The sequence below is a fragment of the Macaca fascicularis genome, chromosome 6 (assembly GCF_037993035.2).
Source record: "Macaca fascicularis isolate 582-1 chromosome 6, T2T-MFA8v1.1".
Classification (NCBI taxonomy): Eukaryota; Metazoa; Chordata; class Mammalia; order Primates; family Cercopithecidae; genus Macaca; species Macaca fascicularis.
Genome location: NC_088380.1, coordinates 148639132 through 148656871, shown reverse-complemented (window position 1 = coordinate 148656871; position 17740 = coordinate 148639132). Strand labels below are relative to the sequence as shown.

The 17740-nt window shown below is 38.7% G+C and overlaps 1 protein-coding gene across 1 annotated transcript in view; it reads right to left on the bottom strand.

The window, feature by feature from the left end:
• Positions 1 to 12243: 12243 nt before the first annotated feature.
• The window catches only part of NDFIP1 (Nedd4 family interacting protein 1), a 47997-nt gene continuing 42500 nt past the window's right edge, over positions 12244 to 17740 (bottom strand). The window contains exon 8 of the mRNA XM_005558094.5: positions 12244 to 13287. The gene's annotated coding sequence lies outside the window, so the exon portion shown is untranslated. The remainder of the gene's footprint in view (positions 13288 to 17740) is intronic.

Sequence of the window (17740 nt, the reverse complement as noted above, 5' to 3'; positions counted from 1 at the left end):
TTGAACACAATAAATATTGAATACATGTAAGCTATTAATATGAAATTAGAATTGAAATCCTGTCTCGAGATACATTTTGCTTGAGAGAACTTGCCCTGTCTCTGTCCAGCACTTGATCTGACTCTTAGCTAGAAAGATGAATACTATCAGCTGTGCCTATCTCACTGGCTTAGAGAAAGGATAAAAAAAAACCCTGCAGTACAAGCTGGGAGTGGCGGTGGGGGCACTGAAGCCATGCTCCAGGTGAGGTGGGGAGGCACACTGACGGAGGGGTATGAGCCCACTTCATGGGGAACATGCACAAAGAAGAAAACAACTCAGGCTGCTGTGGGAAGCCAGACGTCCTGTGCCTGCAGTCCAGAATCCCCCCCAATTCCCACCCTCAATAAAGGGAACCCTGTGGGAAGAGAAAGGAATGTGTTAAAGTGTAGATCAAGAAGGGACAGGAGAATAAAAAGAAATGGAAGCAGGTGCACACACAGGAAAGATGATGAGTGTTCTATTGTTAAGAATTCATGCTCTAACAACACAAACCAAATTAATCCCAGCCTCCCCACTTAAGAACGGTAAGGGGCAAGTCAGTTAACATGAGTCTCCATTTTTTTAAAGTATAAAACAAGGATCATAGTTTTATATCCTACCTCAAAGGATTGGGGAGATGATTAAATGTACCTGTGAAGAATAAAGCAGAGTACTTCGCACATGATAAATGCTCAATAAATGGTATTCATTACTGTCCATCTATGATATGCATCTGCAACACAAAAAAATACATGTTTACTGTAGGTTTAATCCCAGGATCAAGGAATTTGATATGAACTTCCAATCAACAGAGAAACCAGGTCTCTTTTGGATGCCCTATGGATGAAAGAAGACCAAGGGTATAGGAAGCCTTTGTCATAATTGTTGCAAAAGTCTAATTAGTCCTCTTAGCAATGAAGCAATGGAAAAAAGAGGTATTAGAAGTTGGCTTTAAAAACACCATCATCGAGACCGGTTGTGGTGGCTCACACCTGTAATCCCAGCATTTTGGGAGGCTGGTGGGGGGGGCGGGGCGGATCACTTGAGGTCAGGAGTTCGAGACCAACCTGGTCAAAATGGTGAAGCTCCATCTCTACTAAAAATACAAAAATTAGCCGAGTGTGGTGACGGGCGCCTATAATCCCATCTACATGGGAGACTGAGGCAGAAGAATCACTTGAACCCAGGAAGTGGAGGTTGCAGTGAGCTGAGAAGGCAGCATAGCATTCCAGCCTGGGTGACAAGAGGGAAACTCTGTCTCAAAAAAAACAAAAACAAAAACATCATGCGGCATTTGTCAGAACGAGCTGAAAAGCAGAAAAAGACAAGATAATCTACAGTGCAACAAAAGACTATTTACAAAATTTAACATCTGACATAAACAGAATGGCTTAAGAGACCTCATCTCACTGGGCTGTGCCAGTATGCTAGTACTACCTATGCAAAAAAAAATTCACAAAAACACGTCTGAAAAAGAACAAACAGTTGATTTTCGGAGATAGTAGGCTTAGAAAGTGACTTTTTAGATGTGCTCGTTACTTTTGCAAAATCAGGGCATTTTGAAACCCCTGTAAGATTGAAGGAGGAAAAAAAATGTATAATGGTCTAACAGTTTTAGGCAAAGTAAGAGATGAGCTGAGTGTTTACCTAGGGCAGTGGTTTTCAAGCCATTTTTTTCAGCTGCAGAACGCTTTTTATAAAACAAAACCTGAGATCCCATATAAAGTACTGTGAGTAAATTCATTTATATATTGTTTTAGTATTTGTTCATGTCTGTAAATGAGAGCACAAATAACCACACAATTGAACACACATTTGAAAATATATTTTATTACATGGTTAAGGCTGTTTTTTAAAGATAAAATTCCAAATAAAAGCTTACAGAATCCTAGTGTTTTGTGGAAGGTAATTCAGAAGCATCAAAAGGATTATGAAATTTGGGACTAGCCAGGTGCTTCTCCATGGAGGCCCGAGGGTTGTCACAGATTCATGCAGATGCCATTGGAAGTGATGTGTGTAGTAAGAGAGAGCAAAGAGCAGAGGATACCCCAATGCTTTCTGTTTAATGGCCAAGCCAAACTAGTACTGAAGGGGCATGAAGTGGTGAGCCTGTGAACACTGTGACAAATGCCACAACTATGAAAAGCTCCCCAGACCCCCCAATAAAGGGGAAAACACGCAGGCCCTATCTGGACAGGCTTGGATTGGCAGGGCTGGGGTGGGGGGCACAGACACAGGCTGGAACCATCTATCCAGGGGCATTCAGGAGCATTCCCTGGAGAGCTTCAGGAAGAGAAAGCAGGTATGTGGTTTTCTTGTTGGATGTGGCTAGATGGGATGCGAAGATAGAAAGTAACTAGGGTTAGGCTGGACGCAGTAGCTCACGCCCGTAATCCTAGCACTTTGGGAGGCAGAGGCGGGCAGATCACCTGAGGTCAGGAGTTAGAGACCAGCCTGACCAACATGGTAAAACCCCGTCTCTACTAAAAATACAAAAGTTAGCCAGGCGTGGTGGCGGGTGCCTGTAATCCCAGCAACTTGGGAGGCTGAGGCAGGAGAATCACTTGAACCCAGGAGGTGGAGGTTGCAGTGAGCCAAGATCGCGCCATTGTACTCCAGCCTGGGTGACAAGAGTGAGATTTCGTCTCAAAACAAACAAAAAAACTAAAACAAAACAAAACAAAAGAAGTAACTAAGGATCAAATGGCCCATGGCAAGATTTGGAGATGAGAAAGGGAAAGTGGCCACTGAGAAAATGACCCTATCTACAGCTGTGTAGGAATTTATGATGGAGAAGTAACAAGAGTGATCTAAGCAGCACTGGAAACAGGGGGATGGGGAGGTGTGGAGAGGCCAGCAAAGAAGACATGGAAAGGGCAAGGAAAGTAGCAGAGAATGTAAGGCCAGTGCAGAAAGAAACAAAGCAAAGGATAAGAAGTTCAAAGGCTGCTTTGAAGACCTAAATCCATACAAAGATAGTATATGGCAAGTCTTGTAATGTAATACAAATGGACTAAGCAAAAAAGAGGCCAGAGTTTCAGCCTATAGAACTCAGGAAAGGAAATGAGAATCAAAGTTTATTGAATCTATAGAGTGTTTTGATGTTGCTGAGTGTTGAAAAATTATTTGCCAGGGGAGGGAGGCTTTGGTTGCTTGGTGGTAAAGAACGCAAAATAATCCCTTTTATAGTAATCTGTGAAGACGAAATGAACATGTATGTAAGTTCCTACATAAACATATGATAGTATTACCAGAAAAGCAAGAGTAAACTGCATTCTCATCTGGGCTGCAGGAATTTAGGAGGATAAAGAACGGTCTGATTTATCAGAGATGGCCTAATGACATTTAGGAAAGAAGGAATGAGGAAAGGCAGGGTTTATGACAGCTATATGGTCCTGAGAAGGAAATGAATTCCCTTGATTTGAATTATAGGTTTGGGCTTTTCATGTCCTGCCCTTAGACCCAATACTCTAGCTGATCAGCTGTGAAGAGCTGTTAGCTAGATGCTGGGCACTTTACCTCCCTAAAAATGGCCCTGTGAGAAAATATTCCAGCACATGGATTAGAAAATCAAAGCTTGGATGCGGCATGCAAATGACCCAAGATTACACAGCCAGTAAATGGGGAGCGAGGGCTCAAGCCCTAGGCTAACAGTCGCAAGTCCCCTTGGCAGCTGGTTTTCTAGGTCCTGGCCGCATAGAACCCTGAGATGTTCCCCCTCCATCCTTTTGGCCCTTTTGGGGGTGGCCTCTTCAAGTGGTAGTAGTCTCTCCTTTGAGGGCATTTGGTCTTGCAAACATCTTCAAAAGTGCCCTTCTGGTGAAAATTAAGTTAGCAGCAAGCTTGAAAAGTGTAAAAAGCTTCTTCCATCACTATGCAAACAAAGCAGAAAAACATTACATATTAAGATTTCTTGGACAGGAAAGAACTTTGTCTCCTACCAGTCTCCTCCCAGACTAGAACCTCCTTGTGTTCAGGGGTTGTCTTGTACAAACCTTTGTATATACTACATCCAGCATAAGGTCATGTATGTCATAACTGGCTAATAAGATAGTTTTTATCAAACAAAGGCCCAAAACAACTATATGCAAGAAGGCAGAGCACAATTATTTATAATATATAGAAACTATATTTTTCAAAGTAGAGCATCACTTCTAACACAGGTGATTATACAAATTCTAACTGCAATTCTTTCTGAGGGGAATAAATACTATGGATGGAGGCAAAGCCAAGGATACATAGAATTTGAAGATGTAGGGAACGTTTCTTGGCTTCTCTTCAGCTGTCTGATGTCACCAAAGAAGTGGGCTGGCTTGGATAAACTAATGACCTCTGTTTGGCCCTGTGTTCCTAAAAATTTTATGGGAAGGTCACTAATAAACTAAGTGTGTAAATGCTCCACCATCTAGTTAAAAAATAACTGCTACTGGAGCTTATACTACACATTTTCTGCAAAACACATTTACTTACCTTTCCTTCTAATAAAATACACCCAGCAATAAATAAAAGGCAGTAAAAAGTATCCATGGCTTGCTATTAAACTTGAAATATTTTTAATGACAGGTTTTAGTATACTGTTTTTGGAAGGATCAGGTATTTGAAAATAAGCACCCAATGAGGACATGATTAAGATTGGCACCAAGGTACAAATATAATAATTTGTCCCAAGTACAGTGTCTGTACTCAGAGAATTTAAATGTCTACCCATGAGAGATCAGATTGCACTTTAAAATGGTCAATACACTTCTAGCAATGAGTCACTTGTATAAAAATGCCACTATAAAGCATATTATAGTCTTTTTGGGTTTTTTGGTTTTTGTTTTTTCAAGTTTAAACTACAGTCTAGGCCGGGCGCTGGCTCAAGCCTGTAATCCCAGCACTTTGGGAGGCCGAGACGGGCGGATCACGAGGTCAGGAGATCGAGACCATCCTGGCTAACACGATGAAACCCCGTCTCTACTAAAAAAATACAAAAAACTAGCCGGGTGAGGTGGCGGGCGCCTGTAGTCCCAGCTACTCGGGAGGCTGAGGCAGGAGAATGGCATAAACCCGGGAGGTGGAGCTTGCAGTGAGCTGAGATCCGGCCACTGCACTCCAGCCTGGGCGACAGAGCGAGACTCCGTCTCAAAAATTAAATAAATAAATAAATAAATAAATAAATAAACAAACTACAGTCTAGTGGATTTAGTTCTTCATGTTTTTGCCTAAGTGCTACAATGGCAGGGAAAGGGGCTTTGGAATTTCAGAATTTTTTTTTTCTTTTTTGTAAAGAAAACCTCTCAAGAGGGTATCCAACCACTTTCTGGAGACATAAACATAGGTAAAGCAAAGTGACCCAAATAAAGGAAGAATGAATATATATATATAGGCCTATATATATATATAGGCCAATTCTCTTTTACGGGCTCCTTGCAATTAGCTGGCAATCTTATCCTGTGGGTCTGAAGGATTAAAGCAGGAGCAAAGAACAAAAGGAACTGATCTGCTCCACTCCTCCATCGGTCCTTTCTGAACAAATCAGACTTCATCTCCTCCAGCGCCTCCTTACCACCTCATCTTCTTTCCCCTACCCATAGTCCCTTAGGGGAAGGACTGTTAACATGAGAAAATGCTACATAAATGAAATTCCTTCAGAATCAACATAGGTTTGAAAATGGTTCCAGAAACTAGAGGTGTTTTTTTTTTTTTTTTTTGAGACGGAGTCTCGCTCTGTCACCCAGGCTGGAGTGCAGTGGCCGGATCTCAGCTCACTGCAAGCTCCACCTTCCGGGTTTACGCCATTCTCCTGCCTCAGCCTCCCGAGTACCTGGGACTACAGGCACCCGCCACCTCTCCCGGCTAGTTTTTTGTATTTTTTAGTAGAGACGGGGTTTCACCGTGTTAGCCAGGATGGTCTCGATCTCCTGACCTCGTGATCCGCCCATCTCAGCCTCCCAAAATGCTGGGATTACAGGCTTGAGCCACCGCACCCAGCCCTAGAGGTGGTTTTTATGGTTTTCTCATTTTGGAATTCTGGGCAAAGCACAGCTTTTTTGGATCACTGAATCTTTAAAAAAATATGTAGCAGTAGGTAATAAGCCACCCAAATTAAGTTTACAAGAAGTTTAGATGTACTCCTTTCCCTCTTGCAGACAATTGAGGACAATGCTCCCAGTAGGTCACTACATTAAAGGAAGCATAGCCTGGGAATGGCACACATGACATCTATTGAACTTACTGTTCCATCTGTCACTGACATGGGCCACATACAAATCTCCAGAGCTCTTGGGGTCTTTAAGGGGCCTGGTAATCCATTGCTTTTCCTTTACCCTTAAGTCATTCCAAATAGGAGGATCTATTCTGTGTTTAAAGACTTCCGAGGAAGAGTCCACAATCACTTAACCAAATACTTAGAAATTAATTTCCCTGTGGCCTTTCCCTATTGCTCTGAATGCACATTCCTTCCTATAGTCCTGCCGTTCTAAAGAGGAACATATTGTGGCCATGAGCTTTGAGACCTATATAAGGACAAAATAATTCTCAATCTCACCCAACCATCAATTCCATGATTTTTTTTTTTTTTTTAAGATGGAGTCTCACTCTGTTGCCCAGGCTGGAGTGCAGAGGCACAATCTTGGCTCACTGCAACCTCCGCCTCTGGGTTCAAGCGATTCTTCTGTCTCAGCCTCCCAAGTAGCTGGGGACTATAGGTGGGCACCACCACATCCGGCTAATTTCTGTATTTTTAGCAGAGACAAGGTTTTGCCATGTTGGCCAGGTCTCAAACTCCTGACTTCAGGTGATCCTCTCGCCTTGGCCTCCTAAAGTATTGGGATTACAGGCGAGAGCCACCGCACTCAGCATTCATCAAATTTTTTTTTTTGAGACGGAGTCTCACTCTGTCGCCGAGGCTGGAGTGCCGTGGCACGATCTTGGCTCACTGCAAGCTCCGCCTCCTGGGTTCACGCCATTCTCCTGCCTCAGCCTCCCGAGTAGCTGGGACTACAGGTGCCCGCCACCATGCCTGGCTAATTTTTTTTGTATCTTTAGTAGAGACAGGGTTTCACCATGTTAGCCAGGATGGTCTCAATCTCCTGATCTTGTGATCCACCAGCCTCGGCCTCCCAAAGTGCTGGGATTACAGGCATGAGCCACCGTGCCCGGCAAAATTTTTTAATGAAAAATTACTTCATAATTTATAAAGTGTAGATACAAATGTACTGCACTCAACCTTCTATGGAAGTGAAGATGAGAGATAAGTACTTACTTACCCATTATCCTTGCCCTCATTTGGAAGCTCTGTGGAACTGCTATAGAAATTAAGTCTATCTATAATTCAATAAGGTGGACATTGGAGAAGAAGAAAAAAAAAAAAAAAATATATATATATATATGTAATTCCAATACCTAAATCTAGAGAACTGCTAAATCAGAGAAGAGCTTACAGACAAAAACAGGTTATACAGATTCAACTCACTTCACACACAGTCTCAGGGACAAAATATATAATTAACCAAAAAGAGGAAAAAAAGATGATTTTTGTCCTACAGACAACCATGCGTATACAGATCTAGGGCTTGAGAGTCACTGAGTCAAACCTAGAAAAATATGTACTACTAATTTTGCTTCTTCAGGTCACCAGTGCCCACTATTTTCATCAACTATACAGTATCAAAGCATACTAGTAATAAATAAAAATACATAAAAAGTAATAAATAGTTGGTGAAAATGTTGATCCATCTGATTTCTCTGCAATCACTGATTTATCTGCAATCTGTTAAAATATAAACTGGAAATAAATCAAATACATGAAAATCTTCAGTGTTGATAATCAGAGAAAAAAGCAACATATTAAAATGACATCCAAACAGAGGAACTGCCAAATACGGCCTATGAAATGTTCTGTCAAAATAAAGATGTGGAATCAGGAAGCAGATGGCAAAATTCTTTCTAAAACCCCACTTAAGTAGCATTTTAGGCATTTCTGACGGTTCTGCAAATGAAAAGAGGGAAGTTTCATCAAGAATAACTCTAGCCCAGTTATGATGATAGGTTGCTCCAATCCTCTCCAACTTGGCACAGGAAGTAGCTGGCTTAAATGGGGGAGGGGAAGTGAGAGGCAAAGCAGCTCTCAGCACGGGACACGAATGCAAACCCAGCTATGCAAGGTGAAAATCACTCTAGCTTTGGCATTTTGGATGAATTTCATTAGAATCAGGCTGGGTTTCATAACCAGAAGGCAGAACTTCCTTAGTTTTATGCTTTTTCTAATAATGCTTTGTCAGGGAAATCTTCTTCTCTATTTTAGAGATTTCTTTTAGATTTTTGACCTATTTTCTTGTTTCCCAGGCTGCGTATATCACTCGTGAACCTTCCAGACAACTGAAGAATGACAATGAATACTGCCATCTTCCCAGAGCTCCAGCACTAATCTCCAGCACTAAACTAACCACTTTTCTCAGTTTTGATGTCTATGAATCTGCAATCACTATTGAATGGGGAAAAGTCTGTGAAACATTTCCTACATAAATGATTAAAATTAGCTGCTTTTAGAGCAGAATGAACAACATACAAAGCAGGTTGGACGACTTCTATTTCACACAATTGCATCTCAGTTTCTGACCTAGGTAAAATCCTGCATAAATGCAAGAGAATCCTCTATATTCATATGTTCTGTATTCAGGTTTAAGAGATGTGAATTTACATTTACATTTTATTAATTCATCAATTGATAAACTTAAGAATTAAAACTCTCAAAATCAGAAGACAATGCTTTTTGGTAAAGAAAAAAAGAAACAGGCTTTAGTAAAAACAGGTATAAAAATTAACCCAAAACCTTTGAGTAACGTATTTATCCTACAAGTAGAAAATTCCGAGAATAACTGGAGGACTGAGGGGATTAAAATGCCATGCAGTAGATGGACTATTTCAGATTTTATAGTCAGGGAAACTGGCCTTGGGAGGACAGCTCTCAATTCATATACTTTACATAAGAGCAGTTCTTTCCATAGGCCATAAAGTTGTAGGTGATACAATAAACTGGGTTATAAAATAGCTTCTTTTTAGAATGGAGATGATACAAAATCAATTTCTACAACCATCATTTCCTCCTGAAAACCTCTTTTACATTCAACCTAAACTTACTCTCCCTTTTGGGAATTCCCAGTGTATTTCTATGAGATGTCTTCTACGTTAATAGCAGGGCCTACAAAGAACCAACGTGCAGACGCTACTTGTCAAAGAGCGCTTTCTGTAGGTAGTCTAAAAGAACACAACTATACGCATACACAAACGTGTACAGGTAAATGCAAAAGGAAAAAGGAGATGCAAGAGTACTGTACTACTGCTTTAACAAATGCTCTCACCCAATCCACCTTATCCATCTTATAGGCTAGAAATACTATTTAGGCTTTAAAATATGCAAAAAAAAATTTTTTTTAATCTACAAACCATCTGTGGAAGCATATTTTGCCTTCTGCTATGACCCTCATCATCCCTCAAATCATATTCTAAAAGCCTGAGAGGTGAAAATCTTCTAAATAGCTGAACCACCCACAGAACCTGAAAATTATTATACATTTTGCACATGATTAACCTATATTCACCACTGAGGTTTAACCAAGAACCAGATTCAGGTAGGTAATAGGGGTCACAATTACTTTTTCATAAAATATACCCTCCTACTGGCCAAGTGAGGTGGCTCACGCCTGTAATTCCAGCAGGCCGAGTCAGGCGGATTCCTTGAGCCCAGGAGTTCAAGACCAGTCTGGGCAACACGGCAAAACCCTGTCTCTACTAAAAATACAAAAATTAGCCGGGTGTGGTGGCACATGCCTGTAGTCCCAGCTACTTGGGAGGCTGAGGTGGGATGACTTGAGCCTGGAAGGTGGAGGTTGCAGTGAGCTGAGATCACGACACTGTACTTAAGCCTGGGCTACAGAGTGAGACCCTGTCTCAAAAAAAAAAAAAAAAAAAAAAAATCTATTTATCCATCTCTGCAAACACACATACACACACCCTCCTACTTTACATAAATGTACAATTCTATGTCTATTCTTAGCATGTTTTAAGTTAAAATTAGATTACTGATGTTTACAAGCATGGCCAAATGATCTTTTTCATTTTATGTCAATGTTTACACACCAACCCTTCAGAAGGTTGGGACAATGGGAAGAGGGCATTGGACTGGATGTAAAGCCTGAGGCCAGGGGTTTAGTTTTGCTGGGGTCTAGTTTTGTCGATTCTCACCTCAGAATCTTGCCCCCTCAGGCAATCACTCAAATTGAAGTATCACTTCTATTGGTCCTGATACTCCACTTCAGTAATTTATTTCTTCCTTTGAATGTAAACCATTTATAGCTAAGTAGAGTATATTTTAGTAAAAGAACACAGTGAAGACCAAGCAAAACTTCATCTGTACTAATAATGACACGGTGGGCCAGAGCTCAAGTCAGATTTGTAGTAAGAAAGCAAAGGGGAAAAAAAATCATTTACTTCACTAAAAATTTTGTTGTTTCTTTAAAACTCTAAACAAAATCAATCCTATTAGTAAAGATATTCATTCTTATTGTTTTTTTAACAAGCAAATTTTAATAATGCCTTTTATTTATATACAAAGCAATGTAACTTTCTGAAAAAAAAAAAATGACTATACAGAACCCTTTAAACATAGGAGTACAGAGTTTCAAATGGCAACAAGAAGTTAAGAAACACAGGCCACTGTGTCGTTACGGGTGAATCCTAGTTGTCCTGTAGCCCAAGGTCCAAGCTAGTTTACTCCATAAACTCAATAACCACGGTTCCTATGAATACCTTTCTAAAACCATTTATTATAAAATCTCACCCTTTATCCATTATCAGTATTAACGTATCCAAGTGAGAAAGAAAATGGGAGAGAAAAATGAGAATCAACAATGCAGCATGAACATTTTCATCCTGAATACCAGTAAGGACTCCAGATGATATATGGTGCCAACTTTATGTGCCTCAAAAGATTTTAACTTTCAGAACATTTAAACGATTAAAGAGAAATCATCCTCTTGACTAGGTATTTTAAAGCACATCAAACTGTAGGTTTACATTTGACAAAGTCTTATGGACTACCAAATATGTAGAAATAGGAATTCCAAATATTTCAGTTCGTTGAATATACAAAACCAAATAAGGCACAAGGACCTGAAGAATAAACACAAAGCTAGTCTACAATGTTTGAGTTAATGTGATTTAGGACCCTTCTATTTCGTTCTGCAAGATAATGTACATAGTTCTCTCCGCTATATGTGTCCACATCTATTCAGATTGTTACGGACCTTTTCATTCTGGAACTTAAAACATTATAGGCCATACAAAATTCCAAACTCCATTGTTGATATAATCTGATTTAAAATGGAAAAAAAAAAAAAATCTTCAAAGAAGCTTTCATAAAACTCCCTCCTCTATTATCAAATATAACTTCTGAACAAGAACACACTATACTATTATTCATAATAATCCATAAACTGGTTGGAAGGATCATTGAAATGTCAATCCAGGAGGCTCCTAATTTTCCTGTTTGGCTTTCAAACAACCCACAATTCTGTGCATTATATACTGACATCCTAAATGACTTCCTATGCTGATTCTAGATATTCACACACAGCAGATGAATGGACATTTGCAGCTATCAGACTGTGCTGGTGCTGATTTGTGTAGTAATTTGACCATCTTGGTGTATTTTTTCTTTATATTTCTTAAATAGAAAATTAAAAAAATCAAATGGCTGATATCATAAAAACCACTGGTCTCTAAATGTAACATGGAGACAAGAATAGAAATCAGGAGAAATGAGGAATCTTTAATTTCAACTGACTGAATGCTCACAGGACTCAAACCAGTTGGTGCATTCAACTGAGAAAAAGAACAAATGAGAACATGCAGAAAACACTGGAAATAAATCATCTAAAATTATGTCTAAAAATTGAAGCATAATTAGGAATTCCAGAATGATTTAAGATCTCTACAACTCTTCTCTACTTTTTTAGTCCATTATCTTTTACAGAACCAATGTTCATATACATTTTTAGGAATGTATTTAGTAGGATATGAAAGAAGAGGACTTCTTGTGCTGAAAATGAAGAAAAAAAACCTGATCCAACATTAGCTTTTTAATCACATCTACTGAATTATTCCCTAAGATTAGAAAAAATTGCCTTAGCAATCAACAAATGCAAGCCAAGAAATTAAGCACTAATCTACAGTAAAAGGTGCTACACAAGAGATATTTATTAATGTTCTGTTGTATTTACAGTTTTAACATAGCAAACCAAGATGAATTACCACTTGGGCAGAAAGCACATCATTCTACATTATAACCCACTGGTTTCTGCTAACACATTGTAAAAGCAAGTAGTACAGTATGTTAGGGATCATCTCAAAAGTTCCAAGCTACTTCTTTGCTCCTAAGTACCTAATCCTCTCCTTACTCCCAGCCTTTGGCCTAATCATCAGGAGATAAAAGGAAAATAAGGGGGGGTGGGGGTGGGGATGGGGGTGAGGGACTCTAATTATAGAAAGAGTGTCAAGAATTACATTTTAGTAATTAAGTTTCATTTGTATCCTAGTCCTTTCTATTTTATACAGTGACAACACCTTTAGAATCCCTTAGGTACAATAAAGTATTGCAAAATTGTGAATACAGGCTATAAAAAATTAACGCTTATTATTTACCAATTAAAGACATATTTTTGACCACACCTTAAATGTATTTTTGCACTATGATTTTGCTTCCAGGTGTTCACACAGAATTGAATAAATTTCTAGATTAATTTGAACAGCAAATATGGATTATGTGCAAAAACATAGTAACAAAAGTTTAACTTTTGAGAAAACCCCTTTAAAATGGCCAGCATTATACATATCTTACAATAAAATATTTAATTCCAAGTTCACTTTGAGATGGAGGATGAATAAAGCAAGACTGCCCCCTACTGACTACAGGGACATGGCTCATGCTACTTAAAATGACTACAAACAATATATAAGGCATTATTAATACATCACAGACTTGATTGCAAGAGCTTTTTCAAACATTAACCACTAATGATTCAATGATTACAGAATTCTGCATTAACTATTAAAATTTTACACCTAGGAACAAATAGAGAGAAATGATCTTTTCAACAGTACTTTATTTTTTTAAAGCAGGTGATTATTCCTCTGTGTTCTGCATCTTGATTCACTTCCTGCAGGTGTTCTCTTGCTTCTTGAGAGAGAATTCATAAATGCAGGAAGGCCTTTGCCAGAAAACATCTGCCAGAGAAGGATATTGAATATTGAAACTCTAGTTAGCTTGTTATTTTGGCTAAGAGAAGGATGTAGTCACAAAAGAAGGCAGGATGTTTGGAGACACAAGTGCATTTTAACATAGTTTTAAGATTACTGTATACTGACATCATGGTATTCAATAAACATTAAAATTTCAGTTCTTAAAGTTATCAAGGCCTCTAGAACTAGAAAAAACTGGAATGCTTTTTCTAAAAACTCCTGAAGTCAGGAGTCTCTCTTTCCAAACCTCTTAACAAAAGAATAGAATGGAAGCAGTGCTACTGCATCCCACACTTAACCCTGTCAGCAGTGACTGTAACTTGGGACAGAGAGCATAATCCAAGTGCACAGGTAATTTTCCTAATATATCTGAAGCTACTGTTTACCCTAACAATTCCACTAGATATTGCACAAGGAAGATTTCCAGTAAGGATGTCAACGATGTCATGCTATACCTCAATTGAGCATGGCAAAATTAGAAAACAAGGATAAACTCACAGGTACCACAAATACTTTTAAAAAACAAGTTTTCCAAAAAAGTCATTGTATTTTGGGGACATGTTTCTCTTAAAATAATATATGTAGTTTCAAACTGATTTTAAGAAAGGAATGTATCCGACTGAAATAAATGCTCTCAAAATAATGCCTATGCATTTTACTAAATGCAGTTTTCATCTAATACTTTGAGGCATTTCTGTACTAGTACATTGTTTTGGTTCTCATGAAAACAACTTGCGAAAAACTACAAGTAATTCCCTATATTAACAATAAAAGAAGAAATATTAACAACAAAAGAAACACTAAAGAGATACACTTACTGCTTAATAAATATTTATTGAGAAACTATTTTGTGGTACTCAGCAACAAGTAAGAGTTGGATGGGCTCACATATAGGTCCATAACTTACTTTTCTATCCCCCAGATTACTGTAAAAGCCACAAGAAACTCTTCTGTGTCTTTTCTTTCTTTTCTTTCTTTTTTTTTTCTTTTGGAGACAAGAGTCTGTCACTCAGGCTGGAGTGCAGTGGCGCGAGCTTGGCTCACTGCAACCTACACCTCCGGGGCTCAAGCCATACTTCTGCCTCAGCCCCCCAAGTAACTGGGACTAACAGGTGTGCGCTACTATGCCTGACATCTTCTGTATCTTTTCTGATTAATTACTGCATAAATATTTAAAAGGCTGCCAAAATGGAGAGACACTACAAACACACTGGAGGAAATTAACATATTTTAATATTATCAACATTTTTCCAAACTATAAATTCACTGGTATTGTGATTTGAAGTAAACCACTGAAACTGATACAAGGACATCTTTTCTTTAGATTGAGATATAAGAGACTGAAAGACCTCGGAAAGCACAGAGACAGAGACACAAGAATATAAGGAATTCTAAAGCCAAGTAGAAGCAAAAAGAAAATTGGCAAATGAATATTAAATGAACATTTTTGCAATGAGGCCAGACTCATTATAAACATAAGTAATTTCTGTTTTATCAGTTTAATAGATGAAAACTGATGAAACAGTGACTAGTAGGTCAAAACAGAGTTTGCAAGAATATGCAATATGGTACAATTACCTGGTTACTACCTTAGTTTATGATGCTTTAGCATAGGTAAACAGCTTTAATAGATTCCTCAAAGTCAAAGCCTGCCACCCAACAAAAAAATCCCTTTGCTCGTTCAGTAAGAAAAGCAAAAATTAAATTAAATTAAAATCTCTCAAGAGGACCTAGATAGGTGACCAGTGGGTAATCTCAATCACCACACAATTTCCAAATGAAAGACTGCTAGCAGGCACTGCTGTCTGAGACTTGGAGGCTTGAATGGCAGTGTTACAGAAATGCTGGCAGTACGCAAACTGAAGGACAAACAGATCTTAGGGACTCTGGACCACATTACTAAATTGTAGATCAGATCACTTTGTAAAAAAAAGGAATCCAATAGCCTACAGATCATTTAATTCCAACAGGAAGACAACCAGTTCTTCTTGGAGATATTATGTAAATTTTGTTTAGCAAAAATTCTACTGGAAACACCATTTCTACTATCTTGCTATCTTATAACACAGTCCAATAAGTAAACCTTTACCTTGAGATGAATTTCCTTTAATAAAAGAGATATTAAGGAATAGGAGAAAAATTACAGAAAAGGAGAAATGAAAGTGTCTGTTATCACATGGAAAAAAATTAAAATATTTGATGCCTAATAGGTACAGGTCACTAGGTCACTTTTTAAATATGAAGGCCCTAGTTAATTAATGCTAGGGCTCAAAAACCTCCTCTTTTTCCTTCTATTTCAGATGTAGTTAAAATAAATAATTTTAAAATACATTATGCTTCGTATGTACAAGTGCTTTTGGTACCACACAAATAGTGTTATAAGACACTATTATAACCAATATATAACCAATCAACTGTGTTACCACGTTATTACTGTAGCTAACTCCTCATTCACCTGGCAGCATCAGAGGATGTGGTAATCCATAAAAATGTATTTTCCAGTGAACTGGTAAATAGGAACAAGTATAAACACTTTACATTTTTTACCATTTCAGGTACAGATGTTTATAACAGGTTATCTGTTTCTTCTGCTTCCTCGGTCACATACTTTTTTTTTTTTTTTTTTTTTTTTTGAGACAGAGTCTTGCTCAGTTGCCCAGGCTGGAGTGTAGTGGCATGATCTTGGCTCAATGCAACCTCCACCTCCTGGGTTCAAGTTATTCTTCTGCCTCAGCCTCCCAAGTAGCTGGGATTAGAGGTGCACACCACCACGCCCAGCTAATTTTTGCATTTTTAGTAGAGATGGGGTTTCATCATGTTGGCCAGGCTGGTCTCAAACTTCTTTTTTTTTTTTTTTTTTTTTTTTGAGACGGAGTCTTGCTCTGTCGCCCAGGCTGGGGTGCAGTGGCCGGATCTCAGCTCACTGCAAGCTCCACCTCCCGGGTTTACGCCATTCTCCTGCCTCAGCCTCCTGAGTAGCTGGGACTACAGGCGCCCGCCACCTCGCCCGGCTAGTTTTTTGTATTTTTTAGTAGAGATGGGGTTTCACCGTGTTAGCCAGGATGGTCTCAGGTGACCTGCCCACCTCGGCCTCCCAAAGTGCTGGGATTACAGTCAAGAGCCACTGCGCCCTGCCCAGTCACATACTTCTTGATGGCCACTGTGCACACCTTTAGCAGTTCCTTCTGGCATTTTGTTATGAAGTAGGAAAACAGATAACAGCTTATTAATACATTTTCCCTCCCTTAAGCTTAAACGGACTCTGAAAGAGAACCTGAGAGCTGCCCCTATTATAGCAGTACATGAGCTCTAATGTTTAGCTTTTGTAACATCTACTTGGCTGATTAGAAAGAGGTGTTTCGGGATCACTTCAAGATTGGTTTATTTGTACTATATTTTAGGTAGCCTGACTATAAAAGTCACTATTCTTACACCCTTTTGTAGTAAATTGCCAAATCCTAGTACAATATGGAAAGTATTATTTTTCTGTTATGGTGAAGTTATTTTAAAAATTCTGTATCTGTATCTTTCCAGCAAAGTTATTTTAAAAATTCCCTACCTGTGTCTTTCTTCAGCTATCTTTTAACTGGTGACATCTCCATCAAAGAAGTAGAAGTCCATAAAAGAAAATAAAGCTTTTGGGAACACTGACCCCATCTTCTAAAGTTTGTGTTCTTTGATTGGCCATTCCCAGCTTTCTACTTGCATAAACTCTGTATTCTGATCCTTTTGATGACTTCAGGTTGACAATGTCAAGACAGGCAATTTAGCAGAGGAGTCACTAATTTACCAGTGATTTTCCTCAGCAGGAGTTAGCCTAGGTTTTTTTAAACTACATTTTCCCTCTCCCCTACCCCTATCTCCCTAGAAGAATCACTGTACATGACAGTTAGAAATAAGATCAAAGTTATCCTTTAGTAATCTGACTGCCTGCTAGGCAAAAACTCAACAACCTTCTGACAAAATTCAGAGCTCACAATCTCTACAACATGATAACTGACAATGCTGCAACAAAGAAACGACTGGCCAGGTATGTAAAAACAGGAAAATGTAACCCAGAATCAAGAGAAAAAATCCATCAATACAAATAGACTTATCTATCTTGATGTTGGAATTAGCAGATAATGACTTTTTAAAAACTGTGATAAACATAATAAAGAATCCATAGGGAGGAAAAAAAATAAAGCTTTCATACTTCACATGACAGTTTCCTAGTATGTCTTCTAACAAAATTAAACTAAATGTCCTCTGAACTAGAGAAAGAAAGGATTCTACATCTGGATCTGGACATAGTTCTTACCCTTTCAATGGACAAAGGGAACTCAGTCCCATAGGATATTATGGCTTTTCAGGTTCCCTCTGGGGATCCCTGGAAAATTAGTGAAGTCATTAGAATTCTAAAGTCTGCTGTAAGTTCCTCAAACCCTTAATTTAGAGC